This window comes from Maylandia zebra, linkage group LG9, assembly GCF_041146795.1.
Source record: "Maylandia zebra isolate NMK-2024a linkage group LG9, Mzebra_GT3a, whole genome shotgun sequence".
In the NCBI taxonomy this organism is placed as follows: Eukaryota; Metazoa; Chordata; class Actinopteri; order Cichliformes; family Cichlidae; genus Maylandia; species Maylandia zebra.
In genome coordinates this window covers 15,193,751-15,217,934 of record NC_135175.1, presented here as the reverse complement: position 1 = coordinate 15,217,934, position 24,184 = coordinate 15,193,751, and the positions used below count along the sequence as shown (strand labels likewise).

The 24,184-nt window shown below is 38.7% G+C and overlaps 1 long non-coding RNA gene across 1 annotated transcript; it reads right to left on the bottom strand.

Annotated features, from left to right (window-relative positions):
* Nucleotides 1-20,233: 20,233 nt before the first annotated feature.
* On the bottom strand, nucleotides 20,234-21,069 carry LOC143420494 (uncharacterized). Its single transcript, XR_013100322.1, has 2 exons — nucleotides 21,019-21,069; nucleotides 20,234-20,837 (listed from the first exon to the last, which is right to left on the bottom strand). It is a non-coding gene; the product is annotated as an uncharacterized LOC143420494 (long non-coding RNA).
* Nucleotides 21,070-24,184: the final 3,115 nt, after the last annotated feature.

The following is a 24,184-nucleotide window of genomic DNA, read 5'->3' as shown; positions in this document are numbered from 1 at the left end:
AGCAGCTAATTACTGAAATGAACTCACTGCATGTTTGCATCAATTAACGCAGTATTAGATCACCCAAAGAACTTTCCACTCACATAGAACATTTTTGCAAAAACATCTTCACGTTAATTTGACCTGCAGCCGTTCAGTTACACCTCTGTGTAAACCCCCACAGCAGCTTTTTGAGGCAAAAATGGTTTTTGTACTCATGCAAACCATTCACAAATGTGGCACAGAATATCACAATGACCGCTGACCACTCATTTTGTCTTTATTAACTTTAATAATTGAGTCTGAAAGTGGCAAGTGAAATTAAGTCAATTTATCAAGGTCTGCATAGTTAATCATGTGTTTAAAACGAAACAAGGTGGTCTATATAATGTGAAGAATTTATTTAATAAAACAAACAAATCTAATGAGTTTAGATTGTTCTGCTTTCATGTCAACTAGATCTGTGTTAGATGATTTTGATTTAACTTCCTGCTCTGGTTGTTTCAGACAAGAAACCAGTTTGATCTTTGCACCAATGATTAATTTACTTTCTATTATCAGGAGATTTGTGCAAATAGTTTATAATTTCAAATATATCAGAGCAAATACAGCTGCTCTTTAAATATATTTTAAACAAAATGTGTATTATTAGTATTGAAACCTGATATTTATTAAATGTTTTAAAATAAGCCAAATTGTACCAATATTACATACAAATAATGACTTAGACCTCTAATTTAGATCTTTGTAATCATGTGGTGAACATTACTGAGTTTATAAGATAGCAAAAGGTAGTTTCCCCCTTCTTTGATAAGCACCTCTAAATGTGTGAAAAGTAAAATTAAACCACCCACATAAGCCAAGGTCAACAAAAGCAAGGCTAACGATCCACATCAACGCATCTGGCCTCCTCTGGCTCATTAAGAATTCGAGACGAATTCGAGACGCACCCAGTTCACCCAGTGACCACTAAACATACGCTAATGTGTCTTTTAGAGTTCCTGTATCACACCCTGCTACCTCTGATTAATTATCAAGTCAATGCAGACAGATGGCACCAGGGCCATGAGAGATAAATGAGGGTAAAGGTGTTTGTGTTAACATGTCTTGATTTGAAGTAACTGCAAAGACACAGAAGTCATATTGTTTGCAGATGATACAAAGTTATTGTGGAAGTAACTTGGAACAACTTCTGAATGAACTAGAAAATCAATTTAGGACTTGGTTTTTCTATAATGATTTAACACTGAATCTGAGCAAAACAAATCTCATACTATTTGGGAGTCAAGCAAATTATATCATTAATAAACTGATGATAAATAACATAGAATTAGGATAATAAACCAAACCTACTTTTTAGCCTTTTTATTAAATACTCTTACATTTAAAGGCTTGACTGACCTCAGAACTCTACACATAATTTATAAAGCAAGAAACAAATCTTTGACCCACAACATTTAGGACTTGATCAGGGCTTGTGTGGAACCTTCTTTAAATCTCAGTGATTCACCGAGATAGAAAACAATTTGAAAGAGTGAGTGGTGAATCAAAGAGAAGAAATTAAATAAACTTAATGCAAACTGCACAAAAGAATGTAAAACTCAGCGATACATCCAGTGAGCAGCACTTCTCTGAGCGAAACGAGCTTCTTGATGTCAGAGGTCAAAGGAGATAGACCAGATGACTTCATGCTGATAGGAAGGCAGCAGAGACTAAAAATAACCACTCATTTAAAGCAAACTATACAGAAGACCATCTCTGAGAACACAACATGTCAGAATTTGAAGCACATGGGCTAGAAGCAGCAGAAGACCACACTGGCTACAACAGCTGTCAGCTAAGAACAGCAAACTGAGGAAACAGACTCACAAATATTAGACAATAAGAGATTGGAGAAATGTTTCCTGGTCTGATGAGTCTCCATTTCTGCTGTGACATTCTGGGTCAGAGGCTAAACACAAGATTTTACGACTTGTAAAGTGTAACATGCATGCACTTTTTAACATCCTATCAAATATTGTAAATTATAATGTTAGAGACTCAATGAAAGCAAAACAAAAATGCAGACAGTATTTAATCATAGAAAAGTCATCACTTGTTGGAAGAAAATGGATGGCACTGACTGCAACATTTACAATAAATATAAAAAGTTGACTTTATCAGTTTCCTACTCGAGCCTTCATCTGCCCCACCAACTCTGGGGAAAAGAAGGGAAAAAAGATGTACATTACATGTTAATGTTTTTCTTATTGTTTTATTTTAACTGAGATTCACTGAGTCTTATCAAAACAGCCTCTGTTTTATATTTAAATGGAAAGAAGATAAAATCTACAAGAAATAAAACAGTTAAACAGGATAAAACATGTGTGTAGCTTCCATGTTGAAAAACTGCAGATGAGTTGTGAGTCTTTTAAATCTTTGTGAAAACCACCAGCATGTGGTTTGGCAAGACCAAGATTGAATAATAATAATGGATTACATTTATAATGTGCTTTTCAGGACCCCTCAAAGCGCTTTACAATACCACTATTCATTCACTACAGTTGTAGCCATGGCTGCCATATCGCGCCATCGGCCCCTCTGTCCATCACCAGTAGGCGGTAGGTGAAGTGTGTTGCCCAAGGACACAACAACCGAGACTGTCCGAGCCGGCAACCTTCCGATTACAAGACGAACACCCAACTCTTGAGCCACGATCACTCACGATGGAAAAAATCTTCATCTGAAGCTTTGCTGAACATAAGGATTTCTCTCCGGTCATCACGATTCGGCCTTTATCCTGATCAAGTTCTAAATGTTTTGGCCAAAGATTTGTTTGTTGCTTTATAAATTATGTGTAGAGTTCTGAGGTCAACAAAATCTTTAAATTTAAGAGTATTTAATAAAAAGGCTAAAAAGTAAGTAGATTTTAATTTTGAGATTGGACTCTCACTTTTATAAAACTTGTGTGTACTGCCAAGCACTGTTTTAATATATAAATATATTAAAACAGTGCTTGGCAGTACACACAAGTTTTATAAAAGTGAGAGACATCTGAAGAGAGTTCTTAGGGGACACACTCGTCACAAAAGCGTACTCTGACCTGGAAGTCTTGGTTGAATTCATTGACAACCAGTTGCAGTACTCTGGTAGCTTCACGCGTACTGATGGATATATGCTAAATGCAGAGAACATTGACTACGCGTGAGGAAAGAGGATGTGCACTTGGTGTTGACTGAGCTGGATCCCTGAGGGGTGGCATTGAGGCACACAAGACGTCTCAGGCGAAGGCGAACTATTTTTCAAAAGGGCTGAACTTCATCTGGCACCTGTACTCCTACGGCAAACTTAAACCATATGGCATCTCAATCAATGAGAGTGTTGATGGTTTGTCGAGAAAAATAATCTGTCTTAATGCATACACAACAAATAGTAATCTGAAAGTGATCGGGGGGTGTTACGTAGAAGCGGTGCAGCGGTGTAGAGTTGCAAGAGGTGATCTTGGAACTGAAAATGGCCATGTTATAGGCTTTCAGTGTTTCCTTGTGCCCGTGGCTCCTTACGACACCTTTGAGAGTTACCTGGAGGGAGGAAGTACTTCCAATGAAAGAATTGAATACTGGTGGCATTTTCTTCACAGCCAGTGTCTGGAGTTCTGGTTATTCTTATTTGCAGACATCAGAGACAATGGGTACTTTGATGGTGGGTTTCCGGACAAAAACCTTCAGTTTGTTTTTCATGGGTCTTATCCGGGTGAGCTAATAAATTATGTTTTCTTGCATGTATGGATGCATGCGTTTGTGAGTGAGAGATAAAGGGAATGGAGGAAGTGATAGAGAGGGAGTAGAAAAGGTATAGTGAGTGATGAGATGTGGACCAGATTGAGGGAATGGAGAGACTTGCAGGAAGAAAGAGACAAGAGAGGGAGAAGAGGTGGAGAGCAGCAGGGAGTAAATGAAATGAAAATTGTGTAAATACTATAATTTAGGCTTAAGAAATCGGCTACCTTAAAGAACAGTGTAACAACCAAGACTAGAGAAAGATCTGTGTTCAAGATGTTGACGTGGCATATGTAAACTTCTTATCTATAATATTAACTCTTTACAATAAACGCTATCCCCTGGTGAATAAAGCAAAGAAAACTGAAAACATGGCTAACAAACGCATGTAAGAAAAAGAATCTGTTATACAAGAACAAACTTATAAAAGGTATAAGATAAATTCATAATAATTATGAGAACGAGTAAAATAAATTACTACATTAAACTTTTAGATAAAAAAAAATATGAAAAGCGTGGACAGTACTAAATGATATTGTAAATAAAGGAACTAAAAGATTGGAATATCCCAATAACTTTCAAACACAAAATACACTGATCAGTGACATAAAACAATTTGCAAATGGTTTTAATGACTTTTTTTCTTAATGCTGGTCCTGGCTTACCTAAAGAAATTGTAAAAACTGGACACCCTTCTAAAAATAAAACATTAACTATTACTGTAGCAAACTCAGCGGGAGTAGATGAACCAAGCCAATGGTAAAGACTAATGTAAAATATCACAGCATTACAATCACAGGAGTTAGTGTGTGGAACACCTGTACGTATGAAATTAACAAAAGTACATCAATACAAAAATTCATACGATTGTTTAAAAATAATAAATTGCACAGTGGGGCAGCACAACTGACACAGCAACACACACGGGGAAACAAGGAACCAGGAGAAGATCACACCACAACCATAAATGATTAAGAAAGATGAATAAAACTCATATATATAGTTATATATATATATATATATATATATATATATATATATATATATATATATATATAGGGCTGTTTTAATTTTATGCATTCTGTGTTTTATTTCTATATTTTTGCTGTTTTCTGTTATTCTATTGTTTTTAACTTATTTTCTGTACAGCACTTTGTTCCTGTGCTGGGTATTTTAAAGTGCTTCATAAATAAAATTGGATTGGAACTTTGTGTTGACAAGATTGTTAGTTAAACAATTACAAGTCTACAAATCAGTATTGTTTGTATGGACAGCAACTTTTTTTAAAATTTGTTTATTAAGAGATTATACAAACTTATATACGTTGTATTGTATACATCTTACGTGACATATTTTATCAAACATTTCTTTCCCAATCATTTTAACGTTTTCTTGTTAAACAAAAGACAAATTAAAATACAAAAAACATCATACCAACACAAGAAGAGAAAATTCAGAAAAGAAAAAAAGAAGAAAAAAGTGAGTAAATTAGAAAAAATATTAAATAAATAAATTAAATTAAATTAAATTAAATGTAAAAAATTAAAATTAAACACTATATAAATACAATTTAAAAAATTAAATTAAATTAAAAAAGAATAGAAGGGGGGGGGGTAAATCCTATGCCTACCTTAAAAAAAAAAAAAAAAGTACATTTCAAATTCTTTTCAATCTAGTCGGAGGGTGGGTAAATTGCATTGTTCTAATGAAATGATTTGAGATATTCCACAAGAATGTCCGGACAGTATTAAGCCATTGCAATGCAGATGGAAGTAAAATACAGCATCTAGCAAGAAGGGAACAAAAAGCTAAGATCTCAGTTTGCTGGGGAGTTACATTAAGAGGGATCTTTGGAACTCCAAATATGGCAATTAAAAGCTCGTCTCAGATCTGACTTCCAAGAACCCCTGACAGTACAGAAAAGAAATCAGTCCAAAATTGGTTCAAACTTGGGCAGAAGAAAAACATATAATAATAATAGATTGGATTTATATAGCGCTTTTCAAGGCACCCAAAGCGCTTTACAATGCCACTATTCATTCACTCACTGGTGGAGGCAAGCTACGGTTGTAGCCACAACTGCCCTGGGGCAGACTGACAGAAGCGAGGCTGCCATATCGCGCCATCGGCCCCTCTGGCCAACACCAGTAGGCGGTAGGGTAAAGTGTCTTGCCCAAGGACACAACGACCAGGACAGAGAGCCCGGGGATCGAACCGGCGACCTTCCGGTTACAGATATGCTTCCCAAACCCCCTGAGCCACGGTCGCAAGGGGAGGTGTGACATCTGTCACATTGGTCTATAATTGAAGGAAACTTTAAACTGTATAAGCTGTAGCCTAGCACATGGTGTACTTGAACGCATGATGAGATTCACCTTATCCCACCATGATTCAAACAGTTCAACACCTAATTCATGCTCCCAGGCGGTTCTGATTTTACCTGATGGATTAGATTCGGTCACCATAAGCATACAATATATATTTGATAGAGGTGATTTTTGATTAGGCGTAACAGCCAGAAGGTCAACCCATGATGGATCAGCAGGGAGAATTGGGGAATTTGGAAACAGTGATGAGACACAGTCTAATTTGCAAATAGAGAAGGGGCCTGTAGGACTCACAGGCCGTAGGCTCTTTGCCTTTCTTCAGTAAAACTGAAATAGATGCCTTCGTTAAAGTGGGGGGCAGCCAGCCTTTTCTCAGTGATTCATTATATAGATCAAGAAGGAGAGGGGCTAGCTTGTCTTTAAATTTTTTTAACAACTCAGCTGGAAATCTGTCTGAGCCTGGGGCCTTACCGCTCGCATACACTTGATTGAGCCAAAAACGTCCTCTATTTTAATAGGAGCGTCGAGCTGCAACTTTTTTTTTTTTTTTTAAAGTGAACATATAAGGAGAAGCGTCCACCAAGTATTTCCTGCCATGGCGTCCACGTCACCATGGTAATGGCACAGCCAGATAACAACATGAGATTTCAAAACATATGTACATTTAACGAGTTACTTTTAATGAACCTCAACATAATTACTTTTATAATTCTTTGTTATTTATCAGACTCCTGAATAGTATGAGTTTTGTTTTGCTCAGACTCAGTGTTAACTGATTATAGAAATAACCGAGAACTCAGTTAAATTGATTTTCTAGTTCATTCAGAAGTTGTTCCAAGTTACTTCCACAATAACTTTGTGTCATTTGCACATAATATGACTTCTGTGTCTTTGAAATTACTTCAAATCAAGACATGTTAACACAGAAACCTTTATTTATCTCTCATGGCCCTGGTGCCATCTGTCTGCATTGACCTGATAATTAATCAGAGGTAGCAGGGTGTGATACAGGAACTCTAAAAGACACATTAGCGTATGTTTAGTGGTCACTGGCTGAACTGGGTGCGTCTCTAATTCTGAATGAGCCAGAGGAGGCCATATCCATGTGTCCGTGGGTTTATGACGAGCGTTGTTGTGGATCGTTAGCCTTGCTATTGTTTACATCGACTTATGTGGGTGTTTTAGTGTGAGAGACTTTTACAATGTAGAGGTGCATTTCAAAGGTGAAAGCTACCATGTGCTACCTTATAAACTCAGTAATGTTCTCCACATGGTCAAAAATATCTTAATTATGTAAGTCATTAGTTGTATGTAATATTGGTATAATTTTGCTTATTTTAAAACATTTTCAAAGATGCTGAGTTCAATTGGTGTAATTTCAGTTGCCACTTTTAAACTGTTTCATTTAATAAAGTTAATGAAGACAAAACGAGTGGTCATCGTGATATTCAGTGTCAGACTTTTTTAATGGTTTGTCAGAGTTTGAAAAACTTGTTTTGACCTTAAAAAGCTGCTTTGGGGGTTTACACAAAGGTGCAACTGAACACCTGGAGATCAAATTAGTGTGAGGATGCATTTGCAAAAATGATCTATGTGAGTGGAAAGTTCTTTCCACTCACATAGACACTTTCCACTTAATCTTGCTTTCACTCACCCACTGACTGAACAACCCAAAGAACAACCAAATGAAAGACCCACTGAACAACCTACTGAACAACGCACTGAACGACCCATTGAACGACCCATTGAACGACCCACCGAACTGAATTTGGTGTTGAATTTTTTTTTTTTTTTGCTAATTTAAGAGCAGTTAAAACGGACACTAAAGTAATGGGTAAGAGGTTAAATTGAAAGTAAAACAGTAATTTTAGGCATTACATTTTTGAGATTTTATAAAGTGTGAGGTGGAAGGATTTGGTAAAACTCATTTGTACGGCTGCTTTCTAACTGTACTTTCTGTTTTCAGACCTCAGAAACAGCATTTTAAAGAAATGTAAATGATGCCAGTTGGTTGAAACTTGGTAGGGTAAAGCGACTCACAAAGGAAGAAGCTCAACCCCTCACAATCCTGCCCACACCCACAAACCTCCTTAAAAGCCCAGAATTGCTCTTAAATCAGCCTTAGGATACACAGCACTATCCTGCTTGGTTTGGAGCCCTTTCATCAGAGATACTTTTTCCAGCTTTCCTGCTTTAATCACTGGGACTTCAAAGATGGAACATGGGATGCACTTTTCTCCAGGTATGTACTCAGCATTGTTGCCTGGTGAGCTACATGAACAGAGTTGGCTAATCTCTAAGACAACTTGCAAAAATACTCTTTCACTCTGTGTTGTAAGTCCTGATGGCAGAAGTCACTCTTGGTTCTGAATAATGTATAAATATCCCACTTTTTTTCTGGGAAACTTTTGTGTTTCAGACTCAGCAATTTACTTTTTAAAAACTTTTTTTCTGCTGTCTCAGAAGAGAAACAAGATTTTGCTCTCCCAAGAAGCCAGGATGGCAACATCACTGCCACTCTGCACCATCCCAGCACTGCTCCAGAGAAACCTAAAGGAAAGGCCCGGGTGGTGTTCACAGAGAGACAGTTGAATATTCTTGTCCATCACTTTAATGCGAAACATTACTATGAGCCAAGGGAGATTAAACAGCTGGCAGAGATGACAGGACTGACCTACAAACAGGTGAGTGTTTTTCAACTTGCTACAACATAAGAAATTGAATTTTGGGTCCATTGTACTGACTAAATGTTTTCTGTTTTCTTTTATCTTTAGGTAAAAACTTGGTTTCAAAACAAACGGAGTAAGTTTAGGAGGAGTTCACATTCTCAGTATGTGAATCAGGATGTCCCACTTCATGTAAGTATCTCCTATTATTAAACAGAATTGTTTCTGATTCTGTCATTATCTGGGGAATTGACTGTATTTAAAAAAGTGTAATGCCAATAATTTAAAACAACTATTCTCATTTTACTGACAGTCCCCTTGTCCCCTTCAGTTTCAGGGAGAGAGACAGCCCCCGTTCAGGGAGCGGTACACCCAGCACCAGGTAAATTCAATGAGAATGGGTGCAGATAATCAGGCCCACTATTCTCATGCTGTGGGCAATTCTGCGGCTGGACCTCAATGGACCCTCCCCGACTCCCCTCAGATGTTTGGCTGGTCAATGCCACCAGGCAACGGGCATCACGAATACGACACAGCTGTTCAAAACCCAGCAAAAATGTCCAATATGATCGAAGCAATGGGAAGAGCTGTGAGTACTCAGACTGTTCTCATTGAACACAACATGGATAAGATCTTGGAGAAGCTCACGGCTCTTTAACAAGAAATTGACAGACCTGGTGACGAGTGACAGACATTTAGACTGTCTGTGAAATTGGAGGCACCAAACCCAAACATCGTCTCTCCCCTGCATACCGATGTCCCTGGAAAGCCCATCAAGACCTTTTTTTTTTACTGTTACTGTTTTAGAGTTCCTTTTTTTCCTCTTGTCCCTGATGTACGAATTTTCACTGTCTTTTTGTCTTTTTGGTTTCTTCCTGGTGCGGCTACATCCGCAGCCCCAGGACACAGGAATTTCATTGCATGTTGTACTTTGTATGACTGTGTATTTGACTAATAAAATTTGATTTGAACACCAGTTCAGCACTGAATGGAATATAAACAACCCAGGACTTTTTTAAAAATTATTTTTATTGTCTTCATGTAGCTCAACAGTCTCAGATTTGATCGCTTTCAGTAAAGGGGGAGGGGGGTATTCAATATCCAATGGATTTTAGAAATATTAGAATTCAGTAGGCTCCGGCTACTGTAAATAGTCAAAATAGCCAAAATACATACTGGGATATCAGAGAAAACACCATCAGAAATTCTGCATATAAGATTAAGAGATGAATTCATCAAAATGTGTTTTGTTTCATTTTGTTGTAAAAAATATTGTACATGAAGAAAATTCTCTTCCTTGTGTGTGAGAAACTGTAAATAAAATATTAGTTTCACCCATTCAAACTGAACTTTCTACATGTCTCCAAACCTTCTGTCAGAGACTGAACATCTCCATATGGAAAAGAAATAGTAAAAACTTATATGTGATTTACTCATGAAAGTGGCCACTTTCTCATTACCGTACTTTCATATATTGTTTTAGTAAGTATCCAAAACATACAAGTTCCATTATCAAATTTTTCAAGGGATCTTATATCTGTTTTCACTCTTATATGCTTTTCATACAAGTTTCACACAAGACAGATCCAAACTTTATAAGATTTATTGTATATATCTTTTCCATATGGGTCCAAATGTTTTAGAGACTTTAAACCTCTATCTTTCCATGTTAACTTGAGCTACAATCCTCTATATTCACAATCAAAGTATGAGACAGATAATCTAAAGAATCTGGAGCTTTCAAATGGACAAAAAGATTTTTCCAGGAATACCTCAAATAACAACCCTACCTCAGACTTCATTTTAAGAAACCTGAGACGATACAGTGGAAAGTTTTTGCCTCTGTGATTATCTTCCTAAGACTCTAAACGTTGGGTTTTATTTTAATTGTTAACAAGTCTGATGCTGATTACTTGGTAAAGCTCCAAAAACATTTTATTGTCACCTTTTCTACTCTCTGCTCTGTGACTACAGAGTCTTGAAATGAAATGTGCAATGTTATTAAATCTTCCCCTTACTGAACACCTGAAGTCAGCTCATTTAAAGTGTAGGATGCTCCTGATGGCCATGTATGTTTGTACCAGGGCTGTGTTGGGATCTGTCAAAGAATGTTACGATGGGGCATGGTGGCTGGAGGTTGCCAGGTTCTTGCTCACAGTGCCACCATGATCATGACTGGGAAGCGTACCAGAAACCAGGCGCCTTGCAACAGGAGCACGGTGGTGTCAAGCAGAGCCTGAGTGGAGCTGTCAGAACAGCTAAGCTGCAGGAATGAAAAATCAAGTCAATAAATGAGCAGCACTGAGTCTAATAATCCATGTAATGTTGTCTTTGAGAGTTTCTGAAAAGCATTATGACATAAGGTGTTTTTCAATGTCCTGAATTTGAGCAATGAAATACAAGAGGCATACAGATTAATGAATACATCATTAACTGAGTGAATGTGGATTGATATTGTACATTCAGCTAAGTAATTTCAAAGACACAGAAGTCATATTGTTTGCAGATGACACAAAGTTATTGTGGAAGTAAATTGGAACAACTTCTAAATGAACTACCAAAAAACTAAGAAATTGAAGACTTGGTTTTTCTATAATCAATTAACACTGAATCTGAGCAAACAAAACTCATACTATTCAGGAGTCTGATGATAAATAACATAGAATTAAAATAAATTATCTGAAAGGACAAACTTCTTCCGGTGATAATAAATCACAAACCATCATGGTCATTATGAATATATCGATAACCTGTAAAACACACACAAAGTGTAATAGGGATCATAAATAAAACCACTTCAACAGAACCATCAAATCCACTTTTTATTAAATACTCTTAAATTTAAAGACTTGGTTGACCTCAGAACTCTACACATGATTTATAAAGCAACAAACAAATCAACAACATTTAGGACTTGATTAGGATAAAGACCAAATCATGACGACCTGAGAGAAATCCTTATGTTCAGCAAAGCTTCAGATGAGGATTTCTTCCACCTTGGTCTTGCCAAACCACATGCTGGTGGTTTTCACAAAGATTTAAAAGACTTCCATGTCATCTGCAGTTTTCAACATGGAAGCTACACACATGTTTTATCCTGTTTTACAGGTTTATTTCTTGTAGATTTTATTTTCTTGCCATTTAAATATAAAACATAGGCTGTTTTGACAAGACTCAGTGAATCTCAATTAAAGTAAAAAAAAGAAAGAAAGAATTAACATGTAATGTACGTCTGTTTTTGCTTTTTTCCTCAGAGTTGGTGCAGTAGATCAAGGCTCATGCAGGAGACTGATAAAGTCAACTTTATATATGTTGGAAATGTTTCAGTCAGTGCCATTCATTTTCTTCCAACAAATGACGACATTTCTAGGATTAAATACTGGCTCTAACATTATAATCTACAATATTTGATAGGATGTTAAAAAGTGCATGCATGTTACACTTTACAAGTCGTGAAATCTTGTGTTTAGCCTCTGACCCAGAATGTCACAGCAGAAATGCAGACTCGTCAGACCAGGAAACATTTCTCCAATCTCTTATTGTCTAATATTTATGAGTCTGTTTCCTCAGTTTGCTGTTCTTAGCTGACAGCTGTTGTAGCCAGTGTGGTCTTCTGCTGCTTCTAGCCCATGTGCTTCAAATTCTGACATGTTGTGCTCTCAGTGATGGTCTTCTGTATAGTTTGCTTTTAATGAGTGGTTATGTTTAGTCACTCCTGCCTTCCTATCAGCATGAACTGGTCTGGTCTTGTTGCTCTGACCTCTGACATCAAGAAGCTTGTTTCATCCAGAGAAGTGCTGCTCACTGGATGTATCGCTGAGTTTTACATTCTTTTGTGCAGTTTGCATTAAGTTTATTTAATTTCTTCTCTTTGATTCACCACTCACTCTTTCAAATTGTTTTCTATCTCGGTGAATCACTGAGATTTAAAGAAGGTTCCACACAAGCATGCCCTGATCAAGTCCTAAATGTCGTGGGTCAAAGATTTGTTTGTTGCTTTATAAATTACGTGTAGAGTTCTGAGGTCAACCAAGTCTTTAAATTTAAGAGTATTTAATAAAAAGTGGGTTTGGTGGTTCTGTTGAAGTGGTTTTATTTATGATCCTAAGTCTGTTATTTATCATCAGTTTATCAATGATAGAATTTGTACATCTCCCAAATAGCAGAGTTTTGTTTTGCTCAGATCCAGTGTTAGTTCATTATAGAACTTTGTGTCATCTGCAAACAATATGACTTCTGTGTCTTTGCAGTTACTTCAAATTAAGACATGTTAACACAAACACCTTTACCCTCACTTATCTCTCATGGCCCTGGTGCCAACTGTCTGCATTGACTTGATAATTAATCGGAGGTAGCAGGGTGTGATACAGGAACTTTAAACGACACATTAGCGTATGTTTAGTGGTCACTGGCTGAACTGGGTGCGTCTCTAATTCTGAATGAGCCAGAGGAGGCCAGATGCATGTGTCTGTGGGTTTATGACAAGCATTGATGTGGATCGTTAGCCTTGGTATTGTTGACATTGACTTATGTGGGTGTTTTAGTGTCAGAGACTTTTACAATGTAGAGGTGCTTTTCAAAGAAGGTGAAAGCTACCATTTGCTATCTTATAAACTCCAAATGACCTCCACATGATCAAAAATATCTAAATTAGAGGTTTAATTCATTATTTGTATGTAATATTGGTATAATTTGGCTTATTTTAAAACATTTTAAACATCAGGTTTCAATACTCACTGAAATAATGCAGAACATATGCAAAAATATATTTAAAGAGCAGCTGTATTTGCTCTGAAACATTTGAAATTATAAACTATGTGCACAAATCTTCTGATAATAGAAAGTAAATTAATCATCGGTGCAAAGATCAAACTGGCTGCTTGTCTGAAACAACCAGAGCAGGAATTTAAATCAAAATCATCTAACACAGATCTAGTTGACATGAAAGCAGAACAAACTAAACTTTACTCAACTCACCAGTGAAAAATATCCATAAAGATCCTGATATACACCAGCTGCAGCTCACAGTCAGCAACTCAACAGGTTTGGCTTTCTTTACAAAATGAGAATTTTTCACATCATATAGTCCATCATGTATTTCAAACACATGAGTAAAGATGTGTTTATTTAATTGATTTAAGCGGATTAAGTGTTTCATATTTTATAAAGTGTGAGCTGAAAGGATTTGGTAAAGCTCATTTGTATGGCTGCTTTCTAACTGTACTTTCTTTTTTCAGACCTGGGGTCCGTTCTTCGTACCTCGCTTACTACATCCAAGATCAAATCATCGCGCTAACTTTGAGCTCGCTAATCCGGTTCTCCGAACACACCTGTTGTTGACGATTAGTACAGCTGGATGTAGTAATGTGAGATCACTGGGTGGCTTAACAGGGGCTACGCATCGATAGTAGAAACATTGATCGGCAACCCTTTGATTGGTCGGCGAAAATGTCGAAGGAGCGAGTTCGGTATTTTGCGGCAGCAGAGCAAGAACTCTTGATTGAGGGATTTCAATCTGGCCAACACCAGTAGGCGGTAGGGTAAATTTATTATATTACACTATATTATATTATATTATATTACATTATATCCTCTTTCACATTAGTGCCACGACAGGACCCACTAGAACATGGGAACAAGTAAAAGTGAAATATAAGAATATTCTACAGAATGGTAACATTTATCACTTATATTGCTTTTAGTCTCTTGGAAAGAGACCCTGAAATAATCTGTTTGTTTGTTTATAACAGCAACCAAGAAAAGGGCAGAGCAAAAAAATGACAGGTGGTGGTCCTGCACCCCCTCGTCAACAAGTTGGTTAAGTAAATAATACCCTCACGGGAAAATCGATATCTCTCTATGAGCACACTGTCGCACTGAGCTAAAGGATCCTGACTATCCCGCAATATACGCTGAATTCTGAGGACTCTCCTTATCAATCTTGCACCTTCCACAATGGGTGGCTCACGTATACGGACAGGACATGGCTGCGACAGACTTCCCAAATCCACCTTCGCTTTTATAGCCGTGGTCTCTCATCTTGATTACACGAAGTAATTTACTATTACTACTCTAAAATATGAATTACATCTGAAACAATCAAATACATGAAATAGAATGATTAATAGTACATTTCCCTTTTTTTTAGGAAATGACCTGTATGTATCTGTATGAAATCAATAAAAGGATCAAGTACTGCATTAACTTTAGTTACATTGATAATATTTATTTATGGTAAAACAGTGGTAAAATATCGCTGTTGCTTTCATATAAATGAAGCGGATATACCTGAGTGGCCGCGATCTAATCCTGTTTACATAAAGTAAGCCTGCTCCCGAGCAGGTTTACGCTTACGGATCTGTTGCTATGACAGCAAATCCCAGATGAGCTTCGGGGAACCGAACGATCCAAGATCACGCGAAATCGTCAACAATCAAATCCAGCTAACTTAGCGAGGTACGAAGAACGGACCCCTGAGAAACAGCATTTTAAAGAAATGTAAATGATGCCAGTTGGTAGAAACTGCCTGACTGCTTGCAAAGTGACCAACAAAAGAAGAAGCGCAAACCTCCACATTCCTGCCCACACCCACAAACCTCCTTAAAAGCCCAGGACAATTGCTCTTAACTCCGTCAGTCTTAAGTTCCTATCCTGCTTGCTTTGGAGCTCTTTCAGCAGAGATACTTTCTCCAGCTTTCCTGTTTTAATCACTGGGATTTCAAAGATGGAAGATTATGGGATGCACTTTTCTCCAGGTATGTACTCAGCATTGTTGCCTGGTGAGCTAATATGAACAGAGTTGACTAACCTCTAAGACAACTTGCAAAAATGTTCTTTCACTCTGTGTTGTAAGTCCTGATTGCAGAAATAACCATTTCTCCCTCCACAGTTGAACAGAGAGTCCACTTTAAATCTTTTTTGGTTTTAAAGAATCTACAAATATCCGACCACTTTTTTCCCCCCCCCCAAGGTTGTGTCAAACTGTTGTGTTTAAGACTCATCTATATAACCTTTGTTAATTTTTCTGTTACAAAGTCAGTTGTGCCAAAACATATCAGCAACTGACCCATGTGGACCATATAGACTTGTGATTACTTCTCTTGTGTCTTTACCCTCACAGACTCGTGGAGTTATGACAGCGGGGTTGAAGGGAGTCTTCCCTTGGAAGAACTCGCTATATGGGCAGAGAGTGCTCTACAAATGGAGATGACCAACAAAACTACTGATACCTCTGAGGCTGTTTCCATCTCAGTCTCAGAGCAGAAACAAGATTTTGATATCCTGATCGTCGGTCGTGCTCAATAACACTAGTTTTATGGGTGAGGGCAAACTCATCAGCCAGTGTTGCAGCCTGCTGTAATGAGGAAACCTGTTCACTGAGGTATACTGCAATCTGCTTAGAGATACGGTTCTTAAATTCCTCCACCAACATTAATTCACGCATCAACGCCAGGTCAGTAGCTTTGCTGGACACACATCACCGATCAAAAAGCACACTTTTCTTCCTTGCTAAATCTCGGTAGGATTGATCCTGTCCCCTTTTTAATCCCCGGAAACGCTGGCTATAAGCTTCTGAGACTAGCTCATAAGATAGCAGGATGGCACTTTTCAGCTTGTCATAATTCAGACTGTCCTGAGCTGACAATGAGGAACAAACTTCCTGAGCCTTACCTACCAGCTTACATCGTAGCAAAATAGCCCAAGAATCCCGTGGCCAGTGCAAGGCTGCAGCTATATGCTCAAAGGACTCAAAATAACTGTCAACCTCGATGTCGTGAAACACTGGAACCAGACAAATGTTTTTTCCCCCACATCAAATGGTGTGTCTGCCTGCCGAATGGAGGCAGTCGGAGGAAGGGAAGCCTGCTGGAGTTCCAACTGTTGCAACTTAACAGCTGTGTCCACCTTTTTCAATTCAACCTCCTTGGCTCTGGCAAGCTCTGCGTCTAAAAGCTTAAGCTCCAACTCCTTTAGCTGGAACTGCCTCTCATGATCCTCCTTTTCCAACTGAAGACGAGCCAGGCGGACATGTAGCATAGCATCGTGCTTTGAACCTACGGATGACTCTATGGAGAGTGGTTCAAAGTGAGGCAGTGTCATTGGCTCGTCCTCAGGCAGCCACTGAGCAACAGGTGTAGACACTGATGGAGCTACAGCTTGAGCTGGCACCTGCGGAACAGGCTGAGACGCTACACCATGCTCAAGTGGACTGGCAGACACTGGCAGGGCCACTATCCCTTTCTCCACCAAGCCAGACACAAGAGCAGCTTTCAGCTCAGCCTTACATAGAGCCGTGGAGACAGAAATGCCATAAAAGGATGCGACCTCATGCAAATCCATCTTCCTACAGGCGTCCAGCTGGACAAGCGAAGGGTTTTCCTTAAACACGGCAATTTCAAAGGTAGCCATTAAAACTGAAACTAAAACTACCTGAGGCTAACAGTAACAACAAAGAAGCACCACCTCCAATACACAAATGAAAAACAGGTGGGAAATGTTTGGCCACAGGTTAACCAATAAATAAAAATACCACTGACCCACTCCCCAGACCTACCTACTAAAATCTTAGCCTAGTTAGCTTCTGGAGTGTACCAGGCTCGAGGCAACTTTAAAGGCTAAGCATCAAGTGCACAAAGCACCGACAAGCCTGCCCCCGACAGGGAACTAATCCCCACCCGGGATTACTCCGAAAATAAAAAAGGCAAAATAAAAAATGAGTGCCTGAAGGAGGAGCTTACGCTCAGCTAGACACTCCCCTTTGCTAACTGGAGAGAGAGCGTAGCAGATACCATACAACTAAACAGGCCACCAGCAAACAACTCACTAATACTCAATTGCTGTTCCTTCCATTCATATTCCGGATGAGCCCCCACATTGTTACGTCCCCCCCGAAGGGGTCTAGGCATACGAGTGAGGGGACCAGTAACAAATGAGTCCAGAACAGAATGAAAGGAAAACAGACAGGTGTTTTTAGTAAATAAAATAGTCTTTATTATAGATAATCTTAACATAAAGAGCTGGCAAGGCCTTTTTACCAATAACACTTGGAAAAAGGGAAAAAGGTTGCAACAACACAGAACACAACAACCAAACAAAAACTCCACACCATGAGGAGGCACTTCCAGGGGCCCACAAGCTCACCCTGTCACTAGCAGCAGCTAGCTTTACTGCCACCAAGGCCCACAAGCCCACACTACTCACTTAAAGCAGGCATACTGCTTACACACTATAGGCAGGACCTTCACACAACTAGCACACAAAGCGGAGACACCAGAGAAAACTCCCTTGCTCAGAGCTCATCCCCAGCTTAAATAGCCTCAGAGGTGATTGCTGACTGGATTCAGGTGGCAAACAAGGCTAACCAAGAGCAGCTGTGTCCTGGGGAGAGAGGAGAGTGAGAGAAACAGAGGGGGTAGGAGTGGCAAGAGAGGAGGAGGTGGAGAAAGACACCACGCCCACACAAGGGCAGTTTCAGGAGGCCCAGCTAGGGCTGTAACAGGGAGGTTTACAAGGAAGTGAATTGGAACAGGTACATCCTTTTGCAGTTTATGAATACTTCACTGATTATCATGCCTATGTCTTCCACTCACACTGAGCTGACATCAGCATGGTTGGTTATGTTGCAAAACATTATAGTTTAAACAGAATCTGTGCAGCCTCTGCAACAAACTACCTGCTCCAGCAGAAATACTTAAACCAGTTTTGCCTTTTAGTCTTAGAATTCTGGCAGCAGCCTTAAAGGGAGTTGTCCCCTGGTAGACCTTACTACATGGGCTGAGAATGCTCTTGATAAGGTGATTTACCATGACCAGTGTTGGTCAAGTTACTTGAAAAAAGTAATCAGTAACTAATTACTGATTACTTCCCCAAAAAAGTAATCCCGTTACTTTACTGATTACTTATTTTCAAAAGTAATTAATTACTTAGTTACTTAGTTACTTTTTAAAAACACGATTTACAACCTGAAGAGGTGATAAAGCGATAGATCTTTCAGCCCAATTCTACTTTTTCTACATAATCCATCATACAAAATGTAATCAAATGGAAAAGTCTCTTTTTTTTAACTTGTTTTATCATTTTTAATCTTTTAACTTTATGCATCAAGCAAAAATTTAATTATATGGAACATTCTCTGAGTTGAATAAATGAGTTTAACATTTAAACCTATTTTCTGCACATTCCAGCACATAAAATAAAATAATTTTTTGTGTTTACACTCACTCTTTCAAATAGATGCAAGTAAAACACAGCAGAACATAAATAAAGTCAAAGACTCAGCGGTCCTGTTGCTCTATTTTCACCTGTAAAGCAGGACTGCAGTAGGCGGAGGTTTACCCTGGTGCAGGTGTGCAGCGGTCAGTGGAAGGATACGGCAGTGTCTCTGTGAGTTTCCCATTACGTCGTTGCGCTCTTGGTGCTTCCTTGGAAGTTTAGGGTTTTTTTTCGCTGTAAAAAGAAGTTTTCTTCCCACGCACGATGGACGCTAATGTTTTTGTCACTTTTTATGGAATCAAACTCAAAGTAAGGTCAGTACTTCCACGCTTTAAACGCTGCATGCTCATACTCTCTCCCGCACTCGATATGTGATCCATTGTTGATCTGCACACAGCTGTTGTCACTAACGGCGCACTTGCTTACGTCACTGTCGTGAGACATTTTCGCAAAAAATCACGGTTTTAGTAACGCAGTAACGCAGCGTTCCTACGGTAAAGTAATGGTAATCTAATTACCGATTTTGCAATAGTAATCCCTTACTTTACTCGTTACTCGAAAAAAGTAATCAGATTACAGTAACGCGTTACAAGTAACGCGTTACTGCCCATCTCTGACCATGACCCATCAAAAATGAAAGAGGTGGTAAAGATGGCAGTACTATCCAAACAGTGTTTTTATTTTTATGTTTCTAGAATACAAGTGAGAGCCAGCCCGCACTCGAAGAAATTCTACAACCAGCGCATGATAGAGGCAAACTTGAGGAGGAAAAAGGGTGGACTAATTACAGGAATTGTGTAGTAATAACAATAATGTATACTTTATTGATCCCCGTAGGCCAATTACTCACCAAGTGAATTATGGGGCAACCACTTTACCTACTGAGCTATCCCTGCCCCAGATGACACAATCACACATGCACGCCTGTTTTGAAGTCAGACATGCATGAATCACCAATGATTTTTCTTCTAAAAAAATGAGGACTTTGGTAGAATGAAATACTGCTTCATGTGTCTATGTGAAAATCAATATTTTTTAATAAAGTGTTAAAAAGTTCATTAATCTTTCTGATTTTCTCCAGACGCCAGAAACACTCCATGTACATGGACAACAGTGACACCTACTGGTCCAACATTATATAACAAGTGTGTGTGGTCAAAGTCGCAGCAATGTCCTCACTGCACACACACACATACACACACACAAAATCAAAGCTACACTTGAACAATTAGCATCCTCATTCTCACATTTAACAAGCAAAATAAAATAAAAAGATATTTGATGTACAGTGTGTTCTTCTTGCAGGTTTATACAAATTTTATGTTTTTTATTTTTTTAAAAGAGTGGGACTGCCAGCCAGGACAGAAAGAATGAAAACCAGAGAGGAGGTTCATTGATGTAGTGAAGGAGGACATGCTGAGGTTTTGTGTGACAGATGATTAACCATTGAATTCAAAAGGTTCCAGAAACACTTCATGTACATACTCAACAGTCCAGCCTAGTGGTCAAACATTAAACAAGAAGTGTGTGTAGTTGAAGTCACAGCAACAACAGATCATCTTCGTCCTCATGGCATGAAAACTCAGTGGGCAGATAAAATGAGGAAAAGAACAGGAAAAAAAGTCAATGCTTCACTTAGTTCACTTGAGCTGTTTCTCATCACACACAAACTGGATCAGGGCGTCATCCCATCGGCCTTCACTTCAGCTCCAGCAAGTGAAGGCCGATGTACTGCAGGATGGAACTGAAGTGCAACTCCTGAACGTAGACCCAATATGTGATTAAAACTGACATCATATTTAAGCTTTAAATTTGCAGTTTATCAAGCGTCACTGAGCACTTCAAATCTACCTTTAAATCTGTAACATAACAGCTGGACCTCCGCTTGCAACACACTGTGTGACAAACGACACAAAAGCATTGTCAGCTCAGACATCAGCAAACGCACAACCTTTGAATTTGAAATTATCTGACTAAGGTTTGATTCATGTTACAGCAGCTCATGAGTAAATGAACATGGTGCATTAAAACAACTTTTAGAAGTACATTTTTCCAAATACATTTACTTTAATTTACTTGCGTAGGGTTAGGGGTTGCCACCTCAGCGCACAGTCAAGTTTCGATACCATCTGTGATCATTAGTGCCATGTGTGATGTGGCCTGACAAACCAGTTTTAGGTGACCCTAAAACTTAACGTTCATGGAATAAAAATACAGTCTACTGGAAATCCCTATGAAAACCAAAACAATATATTTCATCATTCAGTGATCAAGCAAGACCCAATGTTCTCTCCAAGGGATGGAAGATACAAAATAACATTTTAAAAAATCATTGCTGTAGGATGTTTCTTTCAGCCACATTACATTATCAGAAAAAGTCAATAAGCCCATTTTTCTTCCCTTTGTCAAAACAGACTGTCTAATTCTAATTATGAGCTTGAAAGAGCATTTGACATGCCCACTTTTATTTGTCAACACTTCCATCTAATACCTCACCCAAAGTAACAACTTTTAAAAAAAGAAAAGAAAAAGAACCCACACACAAAACAAACAACCCACGATACACAAAAAAGGTTGTACTTAATTTTACTGTGGTCATAAAATAGTTACGTTAAAGACAGTCTCCGTTAAGTCAACATCAACAGAACATTAAAATGGCTTTCAGAGAAAATCCACAGAAAATCTGATACACTCAGCTCAGTCATTGTTAGTAGCCGGCGTCATTTACAATAGCTGTGATGTTTAGTGATGTTCCCTCTTATCCATGAGAGTGTAAACACTGGGAGATGTGTATAAACCACCATTTAGGTGTTTGTGTGAGTCACGGGTGAGTAACAGGTGGTACCCCTTGGGGAAGCAACGTAGAGGAAGGAGTGCCAAAGTGGCCAAATTAAACAGTTTTGAGCTGCTATTTTAAATAAAGCAGCGAGAGGCCACAAACCTTGTTCTTTTAAGCAATGTGTGGTTATTAAGAGTTTAAATTAAAAGGTCTGGTGGTATTGCAAGTACTGCCATTTAATTTGCTGCGTTCATTTATTTTTTTATGTTTATTTTATTTATTTTATTTATTTTATTTTTTAACATTTCACCGCAGTTCTATATTCTCAGGTAATTTAATACATTTTATATTAATTTGCCACGCCTCTGTCTTGTCAGTACAGAGTCTGTGTGCCTTTGTAACTGGAAAACCTTTGCAATGGCTAATGTAATATTTCCTGAGGCATAACTGCACGCCCAAATGGTGTTGTCAGTACCATTTAGTTACCCTTTCCTCTTCTCCTCCTTCAGGCCACCACACTTGGGACAGTAAAAACCTGTTTCTCCTCTGTGACAGAGCTGGAAACAGCTTCAGTTTCAATCAATGAGTCAGATTGACCCAAAATTAAACATGAATTCCCCTGTTTGTTGGTCAGTCCTTTCACCTCCTGTGGGTCATAATAACATTTCAGATTAAAGTGATGGACAAGAACTTTTAAGTTAAGGTTAGGGCTAAGCTAGGGCTCATATGTAGCGCTAGTCCTCTGTACACCATGCAAAGTGGCATTTTTGCTGTGGTCCTCCTTCCTTCGCACAGAGCTGGAAACAGTTCAGCAGTCTCAAAGATGTTGTTCCTCATCTCCTAATCAAGAGCTCTTTCAGCCCACATAGTGAGGTATGCCAGGGGGAGACTACCTTCAAGGCTGCTGCCAGAACTCCACAAGTCTGTGAGGATAGGAAGACACAGGCCAAGCACGTCTATATGGTCCACATGGGTCAGCATGGTTACTGATGTGTGTTGGCATGAGTGACTTTAGATCAGAAAATACAAAAGTAAACCTCAGAGCTTTAAGGTTTTATTCTGGTGGCACGCTTTAAAACTTTGCCACCAAGTGTCGCCATTTGGGGGAAAAAAACAAAACAAAACCAAAACAGTGGTGGTATAATTGGAAACAGGGATAGACCCCCTTTTCTAGTCTGGAAAGTACTTCTGGGAGAACTACTGAAACATGGCCTTACAACACAGAGGGTATTTTTGTAGCAGGTCATAGGTTAGCTAACTCTGCTAATATTAGTTCATATTACCAAAGAAAAAAAAAGTCTTCCTTATAATATAAAGCACCGTGAAGTGACTGTTATTGTGATTTGGCGCTGTGTAAATAAAAAATGAACATGCATACATACTATGATGAGCCACTGGCAGACAGCTTGGCCTGGCTTTCCTTTGTATACACTGGCTGAGTCCTGGTAGTGAAACTGGCCGTCCATGGTTTGCTGCTCAGAGCTGTGAGATGGGAGCTCTTCCTTGGTTCTGGCAGTAGCAGCAGCATTGTAGTACTTGGGTTCCTGTCTCCTGAGCTCCCGTGGTTCTCCTCTGGAAAGATGTGATGCAGGTAGCATTAAGCAGGATAAAAGGAAAAGCTGGACATCATCAGCGTCTTCCAGTCCACCAGCTTTGCAGCCGTGTATGAAAACTGGCTTCAATTTATCTGCTTGCGATCAAGCTGCAGGAAGCTCTGTGTGCTAAATTGGACTTAAGGAGTAGCTCTTGAGGCGTTCAGAGGGCGTGGGGAAAGACCAAGAACTAAACTTAGTATTTTACAGTTAAGCAAAGCAAATGGGGGGGGGGGGGGCAATGCTTCCATGTTTACAATACTATTATTATGCATCTCAGGTCATACCCCTGTTGCAATGGTGTAACCCTGATTTGAAAGCTAAGTCAAAATCTATAGAATTTAATACAACCTCTAAATTTCAACTACCAGCCTCAATTCCGGATTAAAAAAACAAAACAAAAACTGGCAGACCATTTAGAACATAGGTGTCAAACTCTGGCCCGCGGGCCAAATTTGGCCCGCAGCCTAATTCGGCCCGCGAAGCCATACCAAATTACTATTAGAGCAGGCCTACTGGTATTATACAGCTAATATATATATTGTTTAGTATTAAGCTTTGCTGTTCCATATTCAGTTTTTCAGCTAAACGTGTTTGAGTCCATAAGAAAAGATTCATTCTTATATCTGGAGGAAGATTTTTTTTTTCAATAAATATTAATGTTAGCCCGCGACTTTGTTCCATTTTGAATTTTGGCCCACTGTGTATTTGAGTTTGACACCCCTGATTTAGAAGGTAAAGGAACAGGGATAAGCTACACTCTAAAAATATGGAATAAAGTGATTAAAATATGTGGTAGGGAACAAATACTAAAAGAATTTAGATGGTGTGCTCACGATACAGATTTTAAACCAAATGAAAGTGATAAAAG